The 8,609-nt window shown below is 44.5% G+C and overlaps 2 pseudogenes; one reads left to right on the top strand and one right to left on the bottom strand.

Moving 5' to 3' along the window:
- Nucleotides 1-2,326: 2,326 nt before the first annotated feature.
- On the bottom strand, nt 2,327-2,902 carry LOC142433734 (centromere protein V pseudogene; annotated as a pseudogene).
- Nucleotides 2,903-4,157: 1,255 nt separating this feature from the next.
- LOC142434589 (RNA polymerase II subunit A C-terminal domain phosphatase SSU72 pseudogene) lies at nt 4,158-4,742 on the top strand (annotated as a pseudogene).
- The last annotated feature ends 3,867 nt before the right edge of the window (nt 4,743-8,609 follow it).

Here is an 8,609-nt window from a genome sequence, read left to right as displayed (position 1 = left end):
TTAAAACCTCCCCTAAATTAACCACCAAGAGAGCCACAATTAACATTTTAATGTACATATAGAGTAGGGTAAATACAAGGGTGTTGCCAAATTACATCCTTGTATAACTACCAAATTGCATCCTTGTATAACTACCAAATTGCATCATTATGCAACTGTCAAATCATTGAGAATCATGGTTCACTTGACACATGACCTTAATCACCACAGCTAGTAGGACTCTCATCTCATACCTCTGCATTCATTACTGCCAGACATACATCATTAAGGCACAAAATGGTTTGGTTAGGTTTTTTACTATTTTCGCAAACGTGAAATGTTGGATAACAAGATAGTCAATAAGTGGGGAGTAAGTGGACCTGATTTGGAATCTGTAGCTAGACTGCCTGTGCTACAATTGCAGCTCCCGCATTCACTAACTGTATCCCTTGTCTCATCTTCGTACGAATATTATCAATACCTACACTTCATAGTATTATGTCAAGAATTAAAATATTCTCATGTAGAGTGCTTACAGCTATTGCAAAAGAACTATTACCTGAGGATTGCTTGGTCTTTTTCTTTAAAATAAGCACAACAAAAACAACCACGCACGTGTTATTTCTGTGGTCGGGTGCCATACACTGAAGGGCTGACTCTAATCAGCTCTATTTATTTTGTGTACAACGTGGAGGTTTAGAGAAATGTAACACTAGCCTACTTATACTAGAATGGAAGAGGACCAGCTCTGCCCCTTGGGAGAGGCTGTAGCACAGGATGCTGAAGCCCTCAACCATTTAGTTGGCAGAGCCAGAGAACGGAAGTGGTTTGAAACAAATCTAGATCTTGGCATAAATATATAATGTGCCTTGACATATAAAGCTGCAGGAGTTTTCATAATTTTTTTAATATTTTGATTTCTGCATCAATGAGGTTTTGTGTCCACTGGGATGACACCTTCCTAATAATATACTTATACCAGAGGTGGAGTGATTCACTGTCTTTACCTGCCAACGAATTTAAAAGAAGCAAACATGTTATGAAATTGCTAGGCAGTTTTTAAATGGAATCATTTTATTTGGATCGAAACCATTACCTCAAAATTTATTTTCGTAAATCTGTTCCTGAGAAGATTAAAAAATGATAGATTTTCCCAAGACTTAGTATACTTACATCATATTAATTCTTTTCTAATCTAAATGTTACAGGAGCAGAAGGATAGTGTATCTGGATAAATTGCTTTGGCCAAACAAAGTCAATTTATGAAATTTAAGTCCTGAATTATATCCATATTTTGAAGACCTTTCAGGGAAGCTAATGAGAAATGAATACTTTTGTTCTCTTCAGTTCTTGCCCCCAGCTGTTCTTCTTAACAGATGGAGATGGGCATATTGGGAGAAGAAGACATGGAAAGGGGGTACATGATATGACACAGTAAAAGTTCATCCCTTCACAAATCGATACTCATAATTTTTGGTTTATCTTATCTCAAAAAAACTCACTGCCTTTGTGTCCATTCTGACTCACAGAGACCCTGTAAGACAAAAGTAGAACTGCCCCCCCTGCCCCCGTGAGTTTCTGAAACTGTATCTCTCTTTGATTCTTTTTTGAAACTGTATCTCTTTACTGAAGTAGACAGCCTGTCTCTCTCACAGAGCTGGCTGGTGATTTTGAACTGCTGACCTTGTCCTTAGAAACCCCATGTGTAATCACCTTGCCATCAGTGCTTCTTCTCAGATAAAAACATTTTCAATATGTATACTATCACAGAATGTGACAACAACTTTTCTAAATGTATGCAGCTGAAATCATGTTATGACTATTTCCATCATCATTAGTCTACCTCTGGATAGTATTTTGAAGATATAGAGCTGTCAGCTCCTGAACTGGTCTCATAGAAAACCCTAGGAAAGTGTTGCTAGTGTAGACAGACACACCAGTGGGCCCACTAGAAAGCGGGCCAGTTGGAATACTTTCTAGATGATTCTAAGGAGCACATTCACAAGGAAATTCTCAAAAACTTGCTTTGGTCCCTGACCATTAAACTATAAGCTCAGGAGTGTACCTTTAAAGTTTTATGAAATCACTATTCTTTTGTGTTGTTGTTGTTGTTAAAAAGATTTTTTTTCTAAAAGATCACATAAAAGTTGAAAAGATACAGAAGAATGTCAACCACTCGACATCAATCTTTGGCTGAGGGAGGACAAAGAGCTGTCTAAAGAAACTTGGAGCCAGAGCCAACAGAAGAGATTGAGATGGCTGCTGGCCGAAAGAGCCACAGTCCACGTCAGCCGCACGCATGAGCACCACTGGGGTGCAGCACAGACAGCAAAGTCGGCAGCCCCAATCATTCCTCCTTTTCGGAATGAGATGCAGAAGTGCACTTTTTAGACATATCCTGGATGGGTTTGTGCTCCTTCGTAGCTTTCTCCCAATCGCTGCCGTTGAACTCCATGATGACCACACTCCACACAGTGCTCTCCCTGAGGCATTGGGGAACAACTCCATCGTCTCCAGGGTTTGAGCAGGGTGTGTACAAACGCTGAACAACCCAGCTCTCCTAGAAGGGGGGTTGGGCTTTGTGTGTGTTGACTGTGCGGTCATGTTCTCAGCTCCCTTCAGGAGCTGGACGTGATAAGCTAGAACAATGAAATGGTTATTCTGCTGCTTCTTGCAAATGCTACATTTACAGTCAAGTGTGTGCAAGTCCGCTGAGGCCCTGACTTCAAAGCGAACTGCTCCGCAGCGGGCGATAGGCTCGGGTCTTCAAAGTGGTGCAGCCAGAGCTTGGCGGCACCTCACAGGGGACACACTGCCGCTTCTGCAACATCTCCCAGCGTTCCTTCTAGTGGCCCAGGTCCAGCGTGGCCCACCAAGGGCATCGGTGTGGTCGGGGTTGGTGGAGGTGGACGCGAGGCTCCATGGGCCCACCTCCTAAAAGCTCTCAGTCACCCCTCTGTGCACCCAACCAGACGGCCAGACCAGGCTGCCCACCCACCCCCCGCATGGGTGCCCTGCACGGTTGGAGTTAGGGACCGCTTCTGCCGGTGCAGTTTGACCACCACGCAGCTCCCTGCATGGCGCCCGCAGCCTGGCGCACAGCTGAAATTGTGGTTTTTAAAGGTATTTTTGTTTCATTGTACTTATTTATAAGCAAAGAAACAAGCAAACAAAAACAGCCAAACTCACTGCCATTGAGTTGATTCTGATTCATAGCAACTCTATAGGGCAGAATAGAACTGCTCCTGTGGGTTTGCAAGATTAACTCTTTATGGGAGTAGACAGCCTCGTCTTTCTCCCGGGGAACGGCTGCTGGTTTGGAATTGCTGACCTTGTGGTTAGCAGCCCAATGCAAAACCATTTTGACACCAGGATTCACAAGGCAAGGATAGTGTATGATTGATTTTCAACACAGCAAATATGTATTGAAGACTATGTGATAGGTAGTATTACAGGTGCTGTGGGTCGGGTTGGTGGAGGGGGGAGAAAGCGTCCACTTTACTTATTGACCGGGTTAGGTTCTAAACACCTGGTCGTTATACAACATTAGCATTATGCAAGGAGGAGGACTTGGAGGGGGCCACCGATCCTTGAAACGGCTGGACTTCCAGTACTGCTGTACTCTTTTCGCCAAGACCCTCCCATCAGCAAACCTTGGACCCCACAGTTGGGCTCAAGGCACATCTTGCTGCTCTGAGACTCAGGCAATTGACAGCGTAGGGGGTGAAGACAGTTGGTGGTCATAGACAGCTGCCTATGCCATTGCCCCTGCAAATGCCCCCTCAACAGCCCCACAGGCCAGCGAAGACCCTACAGAAAAGAGCTGGAAGTCTTTAAAAGGCTTAGATTTTGAGGCCAAGAGGTCTGAAATTAACAGCTACTCAGAAGAGATATTAAACTGGTTACTCTTATTGGCCGGTGGCCCAGAACGTGAACGCCCACACAGTATTCCAACGGATTGTTACACTATATGACGTCTTTGCAGGCGTTTCCACGTTATCAACTTCCTGCCACAGCCATTTTGACCATGAACATTTGCCGCGGACAGCAGGTCTGGTAGCTGGGAAGCCGCTGTCGCTGTCGCTGTTGCTGTCGCTTTCGCTGTCGCTGCCGCTGCCGCTGCCGCTGCCGCTGTTGAAGGTACTGTCTTTGCTGAAGGTACTGATTTCGCTGCTATAATGCCAACTTTGCCCTTGAGAGTGGCGGTGGTGTGCTCCAGTAACCAGAACCGGAGCATGGAGGCACACAACATCCTCAAAAAACGAGGCTTCAACGTACGATCCTTTGGGACAGGTTCCCACGTAAAGCTGCCCGGGCCCACTCCAAATAAGCCAAACGTCTATGATTTCAGAACAACGTATGATGAGATGTTCAAAGACCTTTGTGTAAAGGACAAAGAACTCTATGGGCAGTCCGGTATCTTACTCATGCTGGACAGAAATAAGAGAATAAAGCCCCGGCCAGAAAGGTTCCAGGAATCCAAAGATGTCTTTGATCTCATCATCACCTGTGAAGAGAGAATCTATGACCAAGTGTTAGAAGATCTTAATTCCCGGGAGCAGGAGACCTATCAGCCAGTTCATGTGGTCAACGTGGACATCCAGGACACGCTCGACGACGCTACCCTGGGGGCGTTCCTCATTTGTGAACTGTGCGAGAGTCTTCAGCAGACAGAAGACATGGAGAACGAGATCGAAAAGGTGCTGCGGGAATTTGAAAAGAAGAACCGCCAGGCTTTCCTGCATACCATCTGCTTCTACTGACAATGCCCGGGAGGCCCCAGTGAAACCGCTGTGTAGCCTGGCCTTTTTGCACACGGTCTTCTTTCACTGACTTGAGATGGACCCACTGCTTCAAGATCTCTTTTATGAACGCTTTTCCTCTCTAATTGAGCCTTTGCTGTTGCTTTTATGCAGCCTTGCCTAATAAGTGGTGCATATTAACCAAGGTGATCTGTATATGTCATACAAAAATGCCACAATAAAAAAAAGTTTTCTTAACTAACTTTGAGTGGGTTATTGATTATACGGGGCACTGACGTAGAGGAGAGCAATGGCAGAAAATAAGTTACAGTGTGTGAGTGGGTGCGAAGAAAAATGTGGGAAAAGGGAAACAGAGATTTGGGAGGGAGAATTTCAATTGTAAACAAAATGACCCGGCAAGGTAGGCTCCAGCACCCCTGCAACCAGAGAAGGAAGGCCCTGGCTGGCCTCACCCCTGCTAAAAGAGGCCCTGATTGTCCCTGCCTGGCAGCAGAGAGAGCCCCGCCTATCCTAGCAACCCAGTAAGCAAATCTCCAGATGCCCCTACATGGTGGAAAGAAAGGGTCTGGGTGTTCCTGAGACCCAGTTTGGAAAGCCCCAGCTGCCCCCAGAACCTCGCAAGGTAGGCCCCAACTGCCCCTGCAACCGGACAAGGAAGTCCTTGGCTGTTAGTGCCCCAAGTCAAGGAAGACCCCAGCCGTTCCCACTCCTCAGCAGGCAAGGAACTGGCTATCATAGCAATGGAAGAATTAGCTGTCCCTGCATCCCAACAAGGAAGGCAGTGGGCATCCACATCCCCCAGTAAGAAAAGGCCCCAGGCATTCCCACCTCCCAAAAAGAAAGGAAGACCCCAGGTGTTCCCACATCTCAGCAAGGAAAGACCTGGGTGTTCCTACCTCCAGGAAAAAGGACCCTATCATCCAAGTACCCAGAAAGGAAGGCTCCAGCTGTCCCCATATCCCAGCAAGGAGGTTCTGGTCACCACCACCCTTGCAGTAAAGGAAGGACCTAGAAACCCAACAAGGAAGGCTGGCTGTCTCTCCCAGCAAGGGAGGCTCCATAGCCCCTGGCTAGGAAGGCTCCATGTGTCTCCAAGACCCAGTAAAGTAGGCCCTGGCCGCCCCTTTGAGCCAATAGGGAAAGCCTCAAGGCCATGACCGTTGCAGCAGCTCAGCAAGAAAAGGCCTGGTCATCTCCACATTCCATTGGGAAGGTTGCAGGTGTCATCACATCCCAGCAATGAGGACCCAAGCCATCCTGCAGACCTGAAATGGAAGAACCTGGGTGTCTGGCCAGCTTTGCCCCTGGCAGGAAGGTCCCAGCTGTCCCCTATGACTTGACACAGAAGCAAATTTAGCAACAACACAACAAAAGATGAATCTCTAAAATTTATAGCATACTGCAGGATTTTTTTTAATTTTTAATAAATAAAATCAAATAAAAATCATCATACTCTATCGGAAAACCAGGCCTTGACCTATTTACAGGTTTTTCTTTTTAATTTTTTAAAATTAATTTATTTTTGGATGGGTCATTAGTTTTCTTTGTTACTGTCATCGTTGTGTTCTCTTTTGTCACTTTCTCTTGCTATGCCTTATATTTTTATGCAAGTCTATCCAGATAAGATAGGCTGGATGAACAGTCTGGAGGAGAAAACAATGGGACCAATGGTTCCAGGGGGAAATGGGAGAGGGGGAGGTAGGGGAAAGGATCTGGTGTTGACCAACCCAGGGACAAGAGAACATAAAGTGATCCAAAATTAGCGGCAAGGAAGGTATGAGAGGCCTGGTGGGGATTCAGCAAGGGCAATGTAACTGAGAGAAATTACTGAAACTCAAATGAAGGCTGCACATGATAGTGGGACAAGAGGAAAGTAAAAGGAAATAGAGGAAAGACCTAGGAGACAAAGGGTATTTATAGAGGTCTAAATATAGATATTTATATATGATGATGGGGAAATAGATCTACGTGCATATATTTATAGGTTTAGTATTAAGGTAGCAGATGGACATTGGGGCTCCACTCAAGTACTCACTCAATGCAAGAACACTTTGTTCCATAAAATTGGCATTCCATGATGCACACCTTCTCGACATGATTGCTAAAGACAAATGTGTGCATAAGCAAATGTGATGAAGAAAGCTGATGGTGCCCCGCTCTCAAAAGATATTGTGTCTGGGGACTTAAAGACTTGCAGGTAAACAAGTGGCTATCTAGCCGAGAAGCAACAAAGCCCACATGGAAGAAGCACACCAACCTGTGAGATCACAAGGTGTCGAAGGGATCAGTTATCAGGCATCAAAGAACAAAAAATTAAATCTTTGTGAATGAGGGGGGCTGCAGATTGGGGACCCAAGACCCATCTGTAGGCAACTGGACATCCCCTTATAGAAGTGTCTCAGGGAGGAGACGAACCAGTCAGGGTGCAGTATAGCAAGGATGAAACATACAACATTCCTCTAATTCCTAAATGCTTCCTCCCACCCCCACCCCCACTATCATGATCCCAATTCTACCTTACAAATCAGGCTAGACCAGAGGATGTACACTGGTACTGATAAGAACTGGAAACCCAGGGAATATAGGACAGATGATCCCTTCAAGACCAGTGGTGAGAGTGGCGATACCAGAGGGTAGAGGGAAGGTGGGGTAGAAAGGGGGAACCAATTATAAGGATCTACATATAAGCTCCTCTCTGGGGGACAGAAAAGTGGGTGAAAGGAGATGTTTGACAGTGTAAGACATGAAAAAGTAATCATTTATAAATTATCAAGGGTTCATGAGGGAGGGGGCAGCGGGAAGGGAAAGGAAAAATGAGGAACCGATACCAAGGGCTCAAGCAGAAAGCAAGTGTTTTGAGAATGATGATGGCAACAAATGTACAAATGCACTTGACAGAAATGTATATATGGATTGTGATGAGTTGTAAAACAGAATGTATATATGGATTGTGATGAGTTGTACGAGCCCCCAATAAAATTACTAAGAAAAAAAAAGAATTCATGACCATCAGAGTGTGGGATATGTCTGTCCTGGAGTAGATGATTTCACTCCTGTTAGTTGGTAAACCAAGGAGGGGCAGCCTATTCTTGAGGAAATGTTTAATATTACTTATAGGCTTCCAAGGATAGAATTCACTCAGTATGATGTTGCTAACCCTGCATTTTTTTTACCAAGTTTCTATTCAGCCCTTGTTGACTCTGGCTTCATGCTATAAGCTTCCTGAAGTCTAGATTTTATGTTTTCCAGGTGGCCTGTGTTCTTCACAGATCACGTCAAAATTATATGATTTGGAAACCTCACTAAGAAAACCAGAGTTTGCCTTCAACATCCCTGTTTCAGATGAACAGAACGGAAATACTCCTTTGGACTTTGGGACACAGCAGAGGCTATGGATTTGGAAGCCAGTGGTCTTTGGCTCAAATATCTTGCTTTCGATGTCTCCAATAATTATCAACTTAAAACTGCCATATACTTACTATTTCCATTCTTTCTTTTCCTTTTGTGGCATCTTAGTCCAGCAGGTACAGTTTTACTTTAGTGAATGACTTACTACATTTTTGCCTGGTGTCTAACCCTGCTTTCTTAAAGTGTTCAGCTACTTCAGTTTCTAACTTAGATAAGTGAACATTCCATGTATTTTAGTCTAAAAAGCTTTCCTATATATGTATATATTTCCTTTTCTCATTAGCACTTTAAAATCTACATGATTGACTAGATTAATGATACTATTATTGGAATTGCCAAATGTCTTATGGAGGTTGCTAAATTTTTTTCTCAACAAGATGACAATGCTGCCTCTAAGGTGGACCAAGGATATATAAAAACTTTCTAGGACCAGATTTGACTTCATATTTAATCATAAAC

This window comes from Tenrec ecaudatus, chromosome X, assembly GCF_050624435.1.
Source record: "Tenrec ecaudatus isolate mTenEca1 chromosome X, mTenEca1.hap1, whole genome shotgun sequence".
NCBI lineage: Eukaryota > Metazoa > Chordata > Mammalia > Afrosoricida > Tenrecidae > Tenrec > Tenrec ecaudatus.
The sequence above is the reverse complement of the archived record's forward strand: the minus strand, read 5'-3'. Positions and strand labels throughout refer to the sequence as shown.